This window comes from Vicia villosa, linkage group LG5 (assembly GCF_029867415.1).
Source record: "Vicia villosa cultivar HV-30 ecotype Madison, WI linkage group LG5, Vvil1.0, whole genome shotgun sequence".
Taxonomy (NCBI): domain Eukaryota; kingdom Viridiplantae; phylum Streptophyta; class Magnoliopsida; order Fabales; family Fabaceae; genus Vicia; species Vicia villosa.
The window spans coordinates 739,047-756,499 of NC_081184.1; the positions used below are offsets into that span (position 1 = coordinate 739,047).

At 36.4% G+C, this 17,453-nt stretch overlaps 1 long non-coding RNA gene across 5 annotated transcripts; it reads right to left on the bottom strand.

The window, feature by feature from the left end:
- Nucleotides 1-14,426: 14,426 nt before the first annotated feature.
- LOC131606080 (uncharacterized) lies at nucleotides 14,427-16,508 on the bottom strand. 5 transcript variants are annotated; one of them, XR_009284725.1, is made up of 6 exons: nucleotides 16,075-16,508; nucleotides 15,601-15,977; nucleotides 15,073-15,187; nucleotides 14,936-14,982; nucleotides 14,729-14,818; nucleotides 14,427-14,649 (listed from the first exon to the last, which is right to left on the bottom strand). It is a non-coding gene; the product is annotated as an uncharacterized LOC131606080 (long non-coding RNA). The 5 variants fall into 5 exon arrangements; XR_009284723.1 differs by lacking the exon at nucleotides 14,729-14,818; XR_009284724.1 differs by having other exon boundaries at nucleotides 14,729-14,982.
- Nucleotides 16,509-17,453: the final 945 nt, after the last annotated feature.

Here is a 17,453-nt window from a genome sequence, read left to right on the forward strand (position 1 = left end):
AATGGTAGACGCCTTGGCTACTCTATCTTCCATGTTCAAAGTCAGTCACTGGAATGATGTGCCTAAAGTCAGAATTACGCGCCTTGAAAGGCCCGCCTATGTATTTGCAACTGAAGCAGTCATCGATGATAAACCGTGGTTCCACGACATCAAACGCTTCCTTCAAACTCAAGAGTACCCGCTTGGGGCATCCAACAAAGATAAGAAAACTCTAAGGAGACTTTCTGGCAGTTTCTTCCTGAACGGAGATGTGCTATACAAAAGAAACTTCGACATGGTTTTGCTCAGATGCGTGGACAGACACGAAGCAGACATGTTAATGCATGAAGTGCATGAAGGGTCCTTTGGAACTCATTCAAATGGGCATTCAATGTCCAAGAAGATCTTAAGAGCAGGATACTATTGGTTGACAATGGAATCTGACTGTTATAAGCACGTAAAGAGATGTCACAAGTGCCAGATCTACGCAGATAAGATCCATGTGCCACCGACTCTACTCAACGTTCTCTCATCTCCATGGCCTTTTTCCATGTGGGGTATCGACATGATTGGAATGATTGAACCAAAAGCTTCAAACGGTCATCGTTTCATCTTGGTAGCAATTGATTACTTCACCAAATGGGTCAAAGCAGCATCTTATGCCAATGTTACAAGACAAGTGGTTGTGAGGTTCATCAAGAATAACATCATTTGCCGATATGGTATTCCCAGCAAGATCATTACTGATAATGGTTCAAACTTGAACAACAAGATGATGAAAGAATTATGTGAGGAATTCAAGATTGAGCATCATAACTCTTCTCCTTACAGACCAAAAATGAACGGCGCCGTCGAAGCCGCCAACAAGAACATTAAGAAGATCGTCCAGAAAATGGTCGTCACTTACAAAGACTGGCATGAAATGCTGCCATTTGCTTTACATGGGTACCGTACTTCAGTGCGTACTTCAACAGGGGCAACTCCCTTTTCTCTAGTATACGGCATGGAAGCTGTGCTCCCCGTAGAAGTGGAAATCCCATCAATGAGAGTCCTCATGGAGACTAAGTTATCAGAGGCTGAATGGTGTCAAAGCAGATACGATCAGTTGAACTTAATCGAAGAAAAACGTATGACTGCTCTATGCCATGGACAGTTATACCAAGCAAGGATGAAACAAGCTTTCAACAAAAAGGTTCGACCTCGTGAATTTCGAGAAGGCGACCTCGTGCTTAAAAAGATCTTGTCTTTTCAACCAGATTCTAGGGGCAAATGGTCTCCTAATTACGAAGGCCCGTATGTTGTCAAAAGAACATTTTCTGGCGGCGCCATGACTCTTGCAACCATGGATGGTGATGAACTCCCATATCCTGTGAATGCTGATGCAGTCAAGAAATACTTTGTCTAAAAAATTACAAAAGAACAGCTCGGTAAGTCGAAAACCCGCAAAGGGCGACTTAGGCAAAAATGAGCGTCTCGGTGGACTGAAAACCTGAAAGGGCGGTCCAGGCAAAAATTAGAGACAATAAACAGAAAAAAAAATTTTCCTGGTAGATTGAAAACCTGAAAGGGCAATCTAGGCAAAAATTAGGGATTTATGACAAAGTAACTGCATCAGTCCATACTTCGTCACCTGAAGAGTCTTTTTCATCAAAGGAACTTCGATCAAATCATCGCCAATCTGAAGCAACAAGCACAGTTGGAACTCAAAGTTGTTAAGGGAATAGTGGTTATTGCTTTCAATGTAGCCTTTTCCGCATAATTACCATTTCCAACTTTTGTAAATACTCTATGGAATCACGCCTTTAGCTGATTACCATCCTATTAAATAAATTTGAGCCTTGTGCCCATTTGTTTGCAATCTCTAATTTCTTTTAGCTTGCAAAATGACGCTTTAATTATGTTATTCACTTTTGAAACAAAAAAGAAAAAATAAGTTTTAAATGAATTTACTTTCCCTTTTTCAAAATAAAAGCGAAACCTTCCTTTGAGTTGTGAACAACCGAAAGAACATCAGCAGTCGTCTCCATAGGATGAACAAAAGGATTCTCCCTGAAAAAATTATTGAGACAACGGTATTCTTGTCCCAGAAAAGAATTCTTGAAGCAAGTATCCCTCGAGGTAAAGAAGCTCTTCTATCCCCAGTGAAGAAGCTCTTCTATCCCCAGTGAAGAAGGTCTTTTATCCCCAGTAACGAAGATTTTCTATCTCCAGTGAAAAGGTTCTTCCATCTCAATAAGAAAAGATGCTCATCTTCCCCATGGAAGTTTAAAGCACGCAACACCATTCATCACCTGTGTTATCTACACCATGTTGAAGAACATTTACCAAGTATCTGGTTGTATTGCGACGTTGGTCCTTTTCCAGTATATACTTCATTATCTGTCAGTTTCGTCAGCATGCATGCTACATTCATGACATTTATCATTCATACATATTTGCATCATTTATGCATTCTTGCATTTTTCAATGTTTGCTTTAAAATCACTTGCTTAGGATATATCTATCCCAAAAAAAAAAGAAGAAAAATGAAGAGAAAAAGCGAAAAAAAAGAAAAAAAGAAACAAGTATGGGCGTGTCATCTCTCCAGTAGATTGTCACCCATAAGCAGAAAGAATATCTTTTGTTTCTCCAGTTCCCCACTGAGATCATTCCTCGTGGAAGAAGGTTGCTTTAGTTTCTCCTCTCAGAACAAAGGAGGAAATCCCCATTTGAGTTCATTCCTCATGGGAACAAAGTCTTGTTTGACTGTTTCTTTCCAATTCATTCATGGTTAGAACCTTGTCTCTACCAGAGATTCAAATTCCGATTCCTCAAATAGAGTCGTGAAAAACAGACAATAAGCAATAGCCTCATCATCTGAGCAGCTTATGTCTCTTTCAAAAGCTTTTTCCTCTCAAGGAAATCAATCATGAAGACCATGTGACAATCAGGGCCTTATTACTGTTCACAAGGCTGAATAACCAGTAATTTCCCTAGCAAAGTCTCCAGAATCATTTTATCACTCGGCTGATAATTGATCATGTCTTCAGAACCACTATCACGAGGCTGGTAGTCGGAAACCTTTTTGTTCTGGTTATATTATTAAACATGTCTATCACAAGGCTGATAGTCGGTAATATTAACCGAACCTTTGAAACTCTTTTTACCTTGTCAAGTCTATCACCATGCTGGTAGTTGGTAACACAGTTTCATACCTTTCACCTTCGCATTATTAAACAAGTCTATCCCCATGCTGATAGTCGATAATGTTGATAGGTAAGCTTTTCTTACAAAGCTATCGTTCTCCGGCAAAGCATACACTTGCTTTCCCAATAAAACGGATTCTCTTCCTAAAACGGATTGAGACATCCTTCCCGATCTATTTTCCCCAGCGGAGTCAGTTCTTGATATCCCCTCGGTAAAGATATCCTTGCATCATTCGCAATTTTGGTATCTTAGGTCCAAAATTCGCGTCTTCTGATATTTAAGTCTCTTCCACCCTATCAAAATGAAGATTTTCAATCTTCATGTCTCAGGTTGAAGAAACTTAAATAGGGGCATCTGTCATACCCCAATTTTTGACCTAAGATACCACCTCATATCATTGCATATGCATCATTTGCATCTCTAACAAATTGCATAGCTTGTGTTTGCTACTTGTGACTCAGCAGGATTTGATCAGGAAATCACTCATCAGTAAAAGTAACAATCAATTAGGGTTTTGTTCTCCCTTCATTTCAAATGAACCATCTTCATCAACAATCAACATTTGGTCCTCAGAGATTCACTTCACAAGCTCAACAGCTTTGAATCAACCAGATTAGGGTTTTGACTGAAGTTAGCATACTCCTGATTTTTGCTCAGGATTTGACCTAATGACTTGGGACATGACCTCAAGACCCCAAGTGCATCATTTTGACCTAATCTATTGGCTCAAGACATCTCCTACACAAGGATTGATCAACAGTGAAATTTCAAATCGTCAGATTAGGGTTTTGAACTATCAGGGACCAAAATCAGGGATCACATTTGGGAAACCCTAAAAATCCCCAGGAAGTCAATCAAAGGTTTCAATCATCCTTAAATAATCCCTATGACAACATCCAATGGAAATTACATCTCAATTCAAGATCCACAGTCATCAATTTCATCAGGTCGACAATTAGGGTTTTTGACCTAATTCACTGAACAACTGACTTTTTAATCAGGACAAGATGTCACAACTCAAACTATGATTCAATATCCTCCAATACCTCAATATGATCCATTCATACCATTCATTTGATGAGGATAGCCTGTTTCATTTGAAATCTCCAGAAACGCGATTCGTCTGAAAAAGTCAACTGTACAAGATCACCATTGACTTTTGGGGAATTTTGGTCAACCATGACTTTTGAAGTTTTAAATCATCAATATATGATATGAGAAGTCATTTGATTAAGAAAAATCAAGAAAATCAATCAAGAATCAAAAAGTCAAAAGTTTGACTTTCCATACTTAGAAAAATTTCTAAGTGTTTTTCATGGTTTTTTCCAAACTTTGGAAGGGAATAACTCAAAATTTCACCTACAAACTGAAAAAAACTTCCAACATGAAAGTTGTAGATTTTGATCCAATGAACAACTTTGACACATATAATTTTTTTCCATAAGATCAACCATTTAAGAGATATGGAGCTTCAAAGTTGGTACCTTTTGAAAACTTCACTTAAAACTTCATTTTTCTCAAAATTCATGGATCTTTTTCACCCACTTCCTTAAAGATCTTGAAGAAACTTTCAACTAGGGTTTTGAAGTATGTAATATGAGCTTTCCAAAATGTCCAAGAGCATGAAAAAATTTGAAGTGTAGCTATGGTTTTGAATTTTGACATTAGTGAACTTTTCACTTGAAATTTCATGCCATTTTCACTAAGTTATGAGCCAATTTGCCAAATGATCCAAATAATGATGCATAGAGGCAATAATTGGAGATATTTTTCTGATTTGAGATCAGAATGGAAGAGGATAAGAAGCTTGAGTTTTAACCATGGTTTGGTCACTTTAACCATTTTGCATTAAATGTAAAAGATTCCTTTTTATCTCTTAAGCCAAATCACCAATTCTTGATCAACTTGCAAAGGTCTGAGTTCAGAACTCTTGGCCTATAAATAGAGGTGCAAATCACTCTTCAATTCACACCAAAACCTCACAATTATAGGTTTTCTCTCTTCTTTCTTAGAATGCAAGTTTCTTAAGTTTCAAAGAGGTAGAAATGTCAACCTCCAAATCCTTGAAGCTATGGCCAAAATGATGATTCTAGCAAACCATAAACACCATATGGGATGTGTTTGAATCACTCATACACCCAAAAACACCTCAAAACTCAAAATCACTACCTCACTTCCATGTTTGCATATATTGAACCTTATCATGCCAAAATCCATACCAAGCTATATCTGTCCAAACTAACACTTCCAACACCTCATATATATCACATATGAACTATCCCAACACTCATCATCAATCAAAAACTTCAGAATCACCAAGCTCGATTCATACTTGAAGCAACTGCAGATCGGGTTCCACCAACTGATCCAGATGTTTTCAATCCACTCCAAGCATCCAGACACCTTCCATATGGTCCATTGAAGCTATCTAGATCATCAAACAACTTCTGTAACACCTCTATTGCAGAATTCGAATCCCAGCTTGGCCGTTTTTGAAGGTAAGTGCTATGAACTTCAAACTCATACATACATGCATCATAAATGAAAAATTGAGTTGCTATCTTGTTTCTGCACTATCACTGATCAATAGCCCTCAATCAATTTCACAATTCATCAATTATACACAATTTCAGATTGAATCATAAGATTAGGGTTCTTCGTGTTCATCAGAAAACCAATGATCTTAGAGTGAAAATAAATGCAATTAAATGATACCATTGTATTCCTCGTCCAAAACCGAGCAAGATAGACTATCTACTTGATCAAAACAATCCAGTTTCAAAGATTTTCAAAAATCAGTTGAAGGTGTGTTCTTGGCGCGTTTTTTGGTTTGAAAAATTCAAATGTTTGTTTTCAAATATAATTAAATGAAAGCATGTGAATAACAAGCTGCGCGCGCAGCTCAGTTGGCAAGTGTTTTGAGTTGTGAGAGAGAGGGCGTGGGTTCAAACCCTGGCAGGACCAAAACATTTTTTTTGACACTATTTTCTTTCATTTTCTTTAACAACTTCACCAATTAATTTAACCAATCAAAATTCATTATTTTCACTTCATTTTTTGCATACTCTTTGTTTAATATACATATTTTATGAACACCAAAAAAAAAATCATCAAAAAAGATTTATTTAATACATTTTTAAATAGGTTTAAAATGACATGTTTTAAGTGTTTTTTAATACTTTAAAATATTGTTTTTCATTTGATTTTTAACCTAATCACTTGTAAATATTTTTTGTGATCAAACCCTAATCACTTAGGTCTTAATTAAGCATTAAAATTTGATTTTTACTTAATTAAGTTGACTTTTGTCAAATTCAAATTGTTTTAAAACAAACGATCATTCTTTTCAAAACAATAAACCATTTCTTTTTGAAACTATTGATTAAATTTTTTTAATTGATCAATTGATTTTCAAAACGATGTGGGGCCTCTCGAATATTAGAGAGTATAAGACCCACTCCTTTTTCCTTTTGTACAGTTTTTTTTTCTTTAAACAATAAACTTCTTTCAAAACAAAAACTTTCAAACAGTTTTTCAAACGACGCATCTTTTAACAAAATAATCAACCATGTTCCATAAAATATACCACGGGCCTCCATGTAGGTATAAGTCCCAAGCCCCTTTTGTACATACCCATTCCAGTACATGAAATTAGGTATTTCATTGTACACACACCCTTTTGTACATACCCATTCCCGTACATGAAATTAGGTATTTCATTGTACGCCTTTTTGTACATATCTCAATCTGTTTTTTAACTTTGAATAACAAACCAAAAATGAAGGTTTCTTTAAATCTTCCCAAAAATACCATGGGCCTCCATGTAGGTATAAGTCCCAAGCCCTTTGTAAATACCTGTTTACATAGCTTTGAATAAATTCAAGAGGGCCTCTCCCCGAGTATGAGTCCCGAGCCCTGTGTATATAAATGGATCATGCTTACAGGTATATTTCCTTCATAAACTCCATTATATACACACACTTTGTCATATATGTATAACTGTTCATGTCTGTTCATGTACTTGTTCATGTTTGTTCGTACTTGTTCATACTTGTGATTGTGTTATATGCTTATTCAACTTAGTACAACACTAGGTTCCCCATAGCCTCCTATTGGGCTTCGTGCAAAGAATCTCCCTAGTTTAGGTTAGGACATAGAGTATGGTTTCCCGGTGAAATCGCTCTAAGAGCTCAAACCAACTATACCATGCCTCCCCTTGGGCTTTGTACAAACGAGTGACCCTCCCATAGCCTCCTCTTGGGCTTACAATGCAAGGACCCTCGACTAGTCCCTCCCATAGCCTCCTTTTGGGCTTACAATGCAAAGACCCTCGGATAGCCTCCTCTTGGGCTTCGTACAAGGACCCACGGGCTTCTTATAAGCATCCCCAATATCCAAATCAAATACCCTAGGAGATTAGACATTTTTCATCTCTATGATAGGAGTATCTCTTCTATATCATCACAAACAATCAATCAATCAAACTTTTTGCCACAAGGCTGGCTAATCAATCAAACTTTTTTGCCACAAGGCTGGCTAATCAATCAAACTTTTTTGCCACAAGGCTGGCTAATCAATCAAACTGTTTTACCACCGTACTGGATGATTAATCAAAGTTTTTGTCACAAGGCTGACTTCATTGAAACTTTTGCCACAAGGCTGGCTGATTAATCAAAGTTTTTTGTCACAAGGCTGACTTCATTGAAACTTTTGCCACAAGGCTGGTTAAACAACAAAAACATCTTTATCATTCTAAGCACCCTAAGTGGCATGGCCCCGGGCTTATAATGAAAAGATTTTCAAACAAAATCAAACAGATGTATGTGATGATATAGATTAGATACATCTAGCATTTAGACGACATTTATCTATTTTCCTTTGCTTCCACTAGCATAAGTGGGAACTACGATTGCTCTGATTTTCTCAACATCCCTTTGAGAATACGTAGGCACAAGGTCGATCCTTGGCGAGCAAAACAAAACAAAAAAAACCATTCAAACCTTAGCACCCGTAGACCCCGAGCTACAGACGCTCTGATTCCCTCTAAGGGATATGTATGCAGAGGATCGCGATGATCTTTGCGAGCATAATCAAACAAACACCTTAGGTCCCACCTATTTCACAAGAACCTCTCAATAACATGGAATGAAAAACAAAGCAAAGAAACCTATAGAGTACTATAGATACGTTGGGTGCTAATACCTTCCCTTCGTATAACCAACCCTCTTACCCAAAGATCTCTCCCCCACTTTTAGGTTATTGCAGCTTTTTTCCTTTTCCTTCTTTGGAAATAATAAAAAGTTTGGTCGGTACAAAAGAAAAATCATTTTTATGAGCACTCGAGCCCAAAGAAGGCATCAGGTGTCTCATCCCACAAAAAAGAGGAACAAAACGATTTTTCGCCCGCGACAGGGTGTTACATAGTGGACCTCCCAGAACATCGGGTTTCATATAAATATGTGACACCTTAAAATACAATCAGATGTAGTCGTGTAGTACACTCCAATTACTAGGAACTATGGTACTATATGCCTCATACAGTACCAAATGATAAAGATAATTGATAAACATGGTATCCATATCTCTATGTGTCACAACGGGAGGAGCATACTCTCGAGGGTCTCTGAGAATAAACTGCATGTAGTTGAATGCCCATTAGGCTGCAACTTACTAGAAATATTCAACCATGATTGATGCTTTTTAAAGCATCACAATCCTCCAGAACAATATTTCATCGTCAAAAACTTTGATTATTATAACAAACATGTTTTCCAAAATCTCTACCAAGTCCAGCAATGTTCTTTGATTGTAAAGTTTTGAGTCTGTCAGTCTTTCTTGGTGTAGTTTTGACATGCTCTTTCTTTTTTGGTGAAGCTTTGACAAACTCACTCTTTCTTGGTGAAACTTTGACAGGCTCACTTTTACTTGATGCAACTTTGACAGGCTCACTTGTACTTAGTTCAATATTTGTCTTTCTCGGTGATTTCATTTTTGGTTGTTTTCCATAGAAATTTCTTACACCAGTTGGTGGTTGAGTAAATTCCTTTACATTTGCACTAGGTTCCTTTGCAGCAACAACAACAACTTCCTTTGCACTTGCAGTAGACTCCTTACACTTGCACTAGATGCCTTAGAATTTGCAGCAGCTTATTTAGCACTTGCAATAGGTTCTATAGGAATTGCAACAAATTCTTTTGCACTTTCAGTAGGCTCTGTAGTTCTCCTTCACGTTCACCTTCACGTTCTTCGTGTTCCCAAAACTTCTGTTCTTTCACGTTCTTTCTTTGTTTCCCCAATTCCAATTATTTTATGAAAATAATAATAAAATTAGTAAAAGGATTACTATATCACACCCCTTTCTTTTACTATTTCCTCACATGGCCCAAACGCCATAAACCATTATTTCCATTATTTTCAACAAAATTCTTAATAATTCTAATTATTAACTCAATATTCCAATTAAATTAATATTAAAATTATACGGGTGTTACATAGTGGATCTCCCGGATAATCAGGTTTCATATAAGGATGTGACACCTTAAAATACAATCAGATGTAGTCGTGTAGTACACTCCAATCACTAGGAGCTATGGTACTATATGCCTCATACAGTACTAAATGATAAAGATAATTGATAAACATGGTATCCATATCTCTACGTGCCACAACGGGAGGAGCATACTCTCAAGGGTCTCGGAGAATAAACTGCATGTAGTTGAATGCCCATTAGGCTGCAACTTACTAGAAATATTCAACCATGATTGATGCTTTTTAAAGCATCACAATCCTCCAGAATAATATTTCATCGTCAAAAACTTTGATTATTATAACAAACATGTTTTCCAAAATCTTTACCAAGTCCAGCAATGTTCTTTGATTGTAAAGTTATGAGTCTGTCAGTCTTTCTTGGTGTAGTTTTGACATGCTCTTTCTTTTTTGGTGAAGCTTTGACAAACTCACTCTTTCTTGGTGAAGCTTTGACAGACTCACTTTTACTTGATGCAACTTTGACAGACTCACTTGTACTTAGTTCAATCTTTGTTTTTCTTGGTGATTTCATTTTTGGTTGTTTTCCATAGAAATTTCTTACACCAGTTGGTGGTTGAGTAAATTCCTTTACATTTGAACTAGGTTCCTTTGCAGCAGCAACAATAGCTTCCTTTGCACTTGCAGTAGACTTTTTAGCACTTGCACTAGATGCCTTAGAATATGCAGCAGCTTATTTAGCACTTGCAATAGGTTCTATAGGAATTACAACAAATTCTTATGCACTTTCAGTAGGCTCTGTAGCCCTTGCAGTAACTTCTTTTGCACTTGCAACAACCTCTTTAACACACAAATTCATAGGTGAAGTATCAATACTCAATGGTTAAAGGCCCAAAACTTCATCATTACTGAGAATTGCTTCCAATATCTCATAATCTCATCCATGGTACTTGTCAACACTTGGCTCCACGTTAGGTTGTGGTTTTGGCTCAACAATTAGTTGTGGTGTTGGCTCAACAGTAGGCTGTGCAGAAGATTTTCCAACATGTGACTTTTTTCTATCTTAGTTCTACCCTTAGGCCTCCCCTATTATAATGACTTAAATTTATGTTAATGGTTTAGGAAATTAAAAAAAGACATAATATCACAAGTGTAAGAGCAATACCCTTTTTTATGCAACATTGGATTAAAAAGTCTGGTTGGCTTGTGTAGGAATTAGATCAGTTGCATCATTCTCGGGTGAAACAAGCATAAGTTATTTATTTTTCTTGCAGGTCCTTACATTACGGCCAAGTTCGAGGCATGATTTGCACCTATGACTAATGTTGGTTATTTTCCATTTGTGCTGAATTTCCTCATGTGGTTCTCTCCTACATGGTTTCTCAGGCTTACATGGACCACGCTTGTACATGGGTGGTAATATCAATGGATCAGTGATCCTAGGGAACTTATATTGGCCATTTAAAGAGGTGATGGTTTGAATATAGCATTTTTTGCAAGTGTTCATATGATAGAATTCATGAACATACTTAATGGGCTCATATGCTTTACTATAGATTGCAAATATACCATACCTACATGGTATTCCAACTAAAGATCAATAATTACATGTGCATGTTATGTTAGTCAATTCCACTACAAAGTTGTCAGTAAAAAGGACATGAGTGACTTGAAAGGTTAATCTACCTGCATATGTTGCCAACCAACTAGCACTTTTTCTATTTATCGGTCTAGTATCTTAAGTGGTCTGTACATAATCACACCATTATACTTATCTATCTTATCCCTAAGGGTTACAAATCTTCCCATCAAGTAATTCCTTATCCACTCAAACATTGTTAATATAGATTTGTCCCTTTGTAACAAGGTGGTAGCATTAAATGGCTCACTTAAATTGTTCATGAGGACATCACATTTAGAATAAAATGGAAAAGTATGCTTACACCATTTTTCCTTGGGAATAACCTTTAACCATTCATATGCTTCCACACTAGCCCCTTTGATTTCAAGCAACTTTGCCTAACGAGCTTCAGAGTAAGTACCCTTTACTGCAACCATTATCAAGTCTCTAAACAATGTTTCTCCACCAAATTTCTTCATGAAGCTTGAATAAAGGTGCCTTAGGCAGAATATGTGCTCAAAGCCAGGGTATTCATGTTCAAACACATTAACCAAACCTTTTAATGCAATATAAAAACAAGAAGTTAGTAGGAAAATATTATAACTTAGAATTAAACAATAAAGTTCATAAATATGAGCACTTGCCTTCTGCTGATCGAAGATGAAACACCATCTGGTTTCTCCAATGTCTTTAATTAGCAACTTCATAAACCAGCTCCATGTGTTCGTTGACTCAGTCTCAATTACCCCTAAAAGCAATAGGTAAGTACTGCTCATTAAGGTCCCTCCCTACTGTAACACCCGAAAATTCGATTATCCGCTTAATCTAGACGTTCGGAGTGTTTAGTGAAGTTTTCGTATTTTGGGAAGATTTAGTCGGTATTTAGTTTGGGATAGAGGATCGATATTTAATCAAGAATTTTGATATTTTCAGTATTAGAAATATTATTGGAATAATATTTGAAGTTTTGAGAATTTTCTGAGTAATTAAGATTAGACCGGAAATATTCAATTTAGTCGAATTTGGATTGTCGGTGTTATTTAAGGGCATATTTGGAATTATTAAATTGAAGTCGGAAAATAATATTAAGAATAATATTATTTATAAGTCGGAATTATTACATTGATGAAATATTATTAATGGAATATTATTAAAGGTGATATAATTGATTATTTGAGTTATATATCTTATTGGGCCTAATTAATTTGTGAAGAATAATAAAAAGGAAGTGAAGGACTAAGCCCAATTAGAATGATAAATTAGGGTTTTAGAGATGAGAAAGAGTAGTTGTCATTTTTGGGAGAAAACAAGATTTGAAGAGAAAGAGGCAAGCCTTGGAGAAGAGGAATGAGCTTAGAGATTTTCATCCATGGTGCCAAATCGGAAGTGCAATTGGAGTCTCCATATTGAATAAGGTAAGGGTGGGATTCTCTTCCTATAATGGGGCTTATGAAATCTTGTATGTTGGGGATTAGGGATTTATGTTATTGCAATAGCTGTGTTAATTGTTACCGAAGCTTAGAGTTCTGTTTTTATTGTCGTTGCTGAAGGTTGCTGTTTGTATTCATGTTTGTAAATTTATGAAATGACTATGTTGTTTGACGATTGACAATAATGCCTAGGCATTCATGCCTTTTGACGGACGACAGCAAGATCATTGGCGAGCGACACTTCACACACTGTGCTACAATTTTGTGGTCTAGGTGCTAAGTGCTGTTTTCTTTCTCTTATCTATATATGCATTTTGAAATCATTCTTGGTGGTTACTTAATAAACGTGTATATATATACTGATGCAACATAAGTGAAAAATAGGAACTGAATAAATGGAACCACTTGGTTGGTTAGTAACAGTGCTACTTATAATAAATAAAAATAGTTCCATTTGACCGAAATAGCCAAATTAAACTGTATATTTAGTTGTTCGGAATTTGGTGGAAATTTACGTGGTAGCTAAGTTTAATTAGTACATTAACGTGGTGGTGTTATTTTGTTGAAATTGTGATATTTTACGAATCGACTGAAATTGTGTTTGGTTTAAATATTCTTTATAAATAAATTATAATAATTTAATAGAATTGTCAATAGAGTTGTTAGAGTTGTCAATAGAGTTGTTAGAGTCGACAATAAGTTGTCAGAGTTGTTTTGAATTATTAAGAGTCATATTTTTATTTGTTTTGAGTAATTCTGACATGTTTAGAATTGTCAGTGTATAACGTCGGTGTTTGTTTTTTTATTGAAACTTTAACAATTCATATCTTTTGAATCGTAACTCCGTTTGAGTCTCCGTTCGAGGCGTTAGAAAGCTAGCGTGATATTCTTTTCAATAAAAATGGTTTTGAGCAATAGAATGCTAGAAATTGGAAATTGTCATACCCCAAATTTGTCCTACCCTTTATTTCTAACTGGCTTTAGCTTCACTTTTCATCTGCATACCTTCCATTAGGTCATCTAACATAGATCATGCATTCATTAGTCAATACAAAACATGGGATCGATGATTTCGAAAGCTTGAGGTCCCTTTATGGCTTTGGGGCCCCTACTTCAGAGAAGCTTGTTTCAATGGGTTCTTCTGTGATTGAATTATGGAATTGGGGTTGTGGATCATGGATATTGTGGATTTCCTTTTCACTAAGCTTCAAAGTTATTCTTCGTTTATATTCATCAAATTCAATGATTAAGGGTTTATTTCCCTATTTTTTGTGATGAATTAAAGGATACCGCTCATTAGTGGAATTACAAGCCATTAACATTGGGGCATTCAGAATTTGAGAAGATATAGTGTGCGACCATCGTGAAGATTTCCATGTAGTCTTCATCTTGCTTTAATGTTACTAGATTCAAGATTGCAAGAATGGGAATATTTGGAGTTTGAATTCAAAACAAATCGAAGGAAAAGATAAATGCAATTCTATTTGAAAATGTGCCCATCAGATGATTCGTCATATAAGCCATCTCATTACAAGCCAATTACAAGTTACATTAAAAGAAAAGGGCCCCAAAGAAGAGTTTTGTTTTCGTTCATAAGTTTAGAAAGGCGCAAATTAACAAAGGCTTCATCATTCTCTCAAAGGGTATTCATCATTTTCAAGCAATTCAAGGTTCACCTCATCAAAATCCATATTCATTCATCATTCAAGTAACTTCAACATTCATCACAAAAATAATTGTTCATACATGTACATATGCCCCGAAAGTCGGTTACATTTACAATTCGAATTCATTACAAAAATCCATTTCATCTTATACCAAAAGTTACATAATTTATGAAGAATGTTACAACAAAACTAATGATTTTCGTTCGAGTCTTTTGTTCCTAACCCTAAACTTCTTTCTTCAATTCTTCAAGCAAATTCTCCTTCATTTTTCTCCATGAACCTGCCACGGAAAGACGTAAAAACCAGTCAGCATACACTCAAGATAAGTACCACAATACACTCATGTTCATGCTACTCACAATTCAACCAAAGAAAGCCCCAAAATATCAGAGTCATAACAATTGAAAGTTGGAAGAGGAAAACTGGACATAAACAATACAAACACAGCCCTGCAACATTCAGCCATACCATTTCTAACAGTCACAAAAAAAACAGTTACAAAAAACAGTCCATTCGACACTAATCAACATTCAAAGTCAGATCAGGTAAGAGAATTATGGACATACAAAATACTGGGGAGTTCCTACAGCATCACGGTTAGTCTCGGAGAAATCTGGTTCATGTGAAAACGTAGTCAGATAAGTCACAAAACTTGATTCAAAGTTGTTCCACTCGCTCCAACAACTCAATAACCGTAATCAACCTGTCCGAAATTCAGTATCTGTTGCGTGCATCCAAACCAGTATGTGACAATAACCAACATCCATACAAGCAATGCCATCGTGCAGATTGAAACTTAAACCGGGCAGGCTATGTCACTGTGAAAAAACAATTAGAAGCCAATCAGAAATCCAGCGCAGTAGAACAGCTATATAACAGAAAAAAATCAATGAAGAAAAAGACTCAGCTCACAACAACAGTTCTCTCCAACCGACTGAGTCGACAGTTTCTGACTAAATTCATAACAGACCCTCTTTGCAGTCTCCCATAACTAACCTTCAGTTTCCTAACAGAGTTAACCAATTCATAACTAACAACAACCGCCAAAACAGAATCCCTCTAAACCTTCACTAACCGATAACTACCAACTAACAGCTCCTAACCATTACTAACAGATTTCTAACTGCCAAACAGAACCAGTAACAACCCTAACTAACTTCCCAAAATCAGTTACAAAACTACCTCATCAAACAGTTATAACCTAACTAACAGAAACAGAAATAGAATTAACCTTTGAGCAGATTCAATCCTCACCCTTCAATCATGTAACAACCTTTCCCCAATCATTGGCTCAGATTAAAACCCCATAACTGAATTCTAACCTCCAACCTCTATATAACAGCAACTGCACCACCTCAATGTCCTCTTCCACCTCCTTCAGCAGTTTCTTCTTCCTCTCTTTCAATCTCTGCAACTCCAACCACCATTAACCTTCAATCTTCCACATTCATTCACCATAGCACACGCACCCGTCTCCACCACTCTACGCCATCTCTCCCACCTCTTCTTCATCTTCTCCCTTCAACTCTCTCTGCAACTTTCAACCTTCACACTTCTTCATCCTTCAATCAGCCACCATCAACTCTCACTCTCCCTCCATCTTCAATTCTTCGCAACAGAAACACACACAATAGCACAATAGAAAGTTCAGAAGAAAGATAGTAACAAAATTGTTAAGAACTCAGAATGGAATCGGAAAACTCACCATAAAACAAACTCTTGCTCTCGCTCTCGATCTTCTTCTCGGCACTCTCCATCGATCTTCGACCTTCAAAACCTCAAAACAACACATAATCTTTAGCTTCTTCGCCGTCGCAATCAACACCTTCATCATCTTTTCTTCATAACGATCTTCTTCACGTTCTTCATCATACTGAACTTCCTCCACAGCTTCAACTATCTTAACATCATCATCGCCAATGGCATAAACGCAGAAGTGAAGAAACAGAGACGAGAGAGATTGAAGTGAGGAGAACTTGATTCGGAGAGTGACGCGGAGTGAGTAATCGGAGACGGGACGACGATTCCGGCCGCCGTCTGTGCCTTCGCGCGGGAGAGAGAGACGAGTCCTTCAGAGGTAATCTGATTCGTCACAAGGTAATGAACCCTAAATCCCCTTTCCAAATATCTTCTCTTGTGTTAACTAATTGAATTAGGAGATTTAATGGAGTTTAATCTGAATTAACATAAGGTTTAATTCGAGTTAATTAGCGTAAGTGGATATTAACCTGAGGCTTCAATTCTGATTAATTGGGTTTTTGATTTGAATAAACCTAAAGAATCCAAATTCTGAATCCATGGATCAATTTGTCTGGGCTTTGCTATAAATTGTTAGCCACACCTCCATATGGCCCAATCAAACACTTCCTTTTTGCATAAGAAAAGCTGAACAATAACAACCCTGGGCCCTGCGCCCATTCCTTGCTGACTACACCATTATTTTCTGATTGAACCCCCTGTGCTACTCAAATTCATGCTAGATTTAGGTTTTGGTTCACATAGATTTTTGTTCGATTTTTTAGGTAATAAAAAAAATGACATAGAAAACAATAAAATTGTTAATTTTAGGGTTAATAGAAAATAACATAGTTAGGCTTGAATCACATTTCCCTTATTAACAAAAAATCAATAAAACTTGTTGGATTTTTAGGTAATTGTGGACATAGAAAACTCATAAAAATAGTAGTTTTTTTTTAGTTTAATTTTTGCATTGATGCTTGAATCGTTTTCATACTAATTCCATGTTATTTTTGTATGACGCTTGTGTGATTTTATTGCTTGTATTTTTGGCCTTATTTTAGGCCTATTTCGTTTGTACCATTTTTAGATTCCTTTTGTACATAAATAGGAATTACAACATAGACTAGAATCAGAATAGTTCCCTTCTTTCATCCTTCCCCTTTTCAAACTCTAAAATACTTAATAAAAACCGATGAGGATCATACCGTTGCTATATTTCATGGTAGGAAAGAAATGATTGAGGCGTAGGCCTCGATGTATGTTCTTTCCTACTTAGCGGAGGAGAAATGATTGAGGTGTGAAGCCTCGGTGTATTTCTTAACCGTTATTTAGAGAAACGATTGT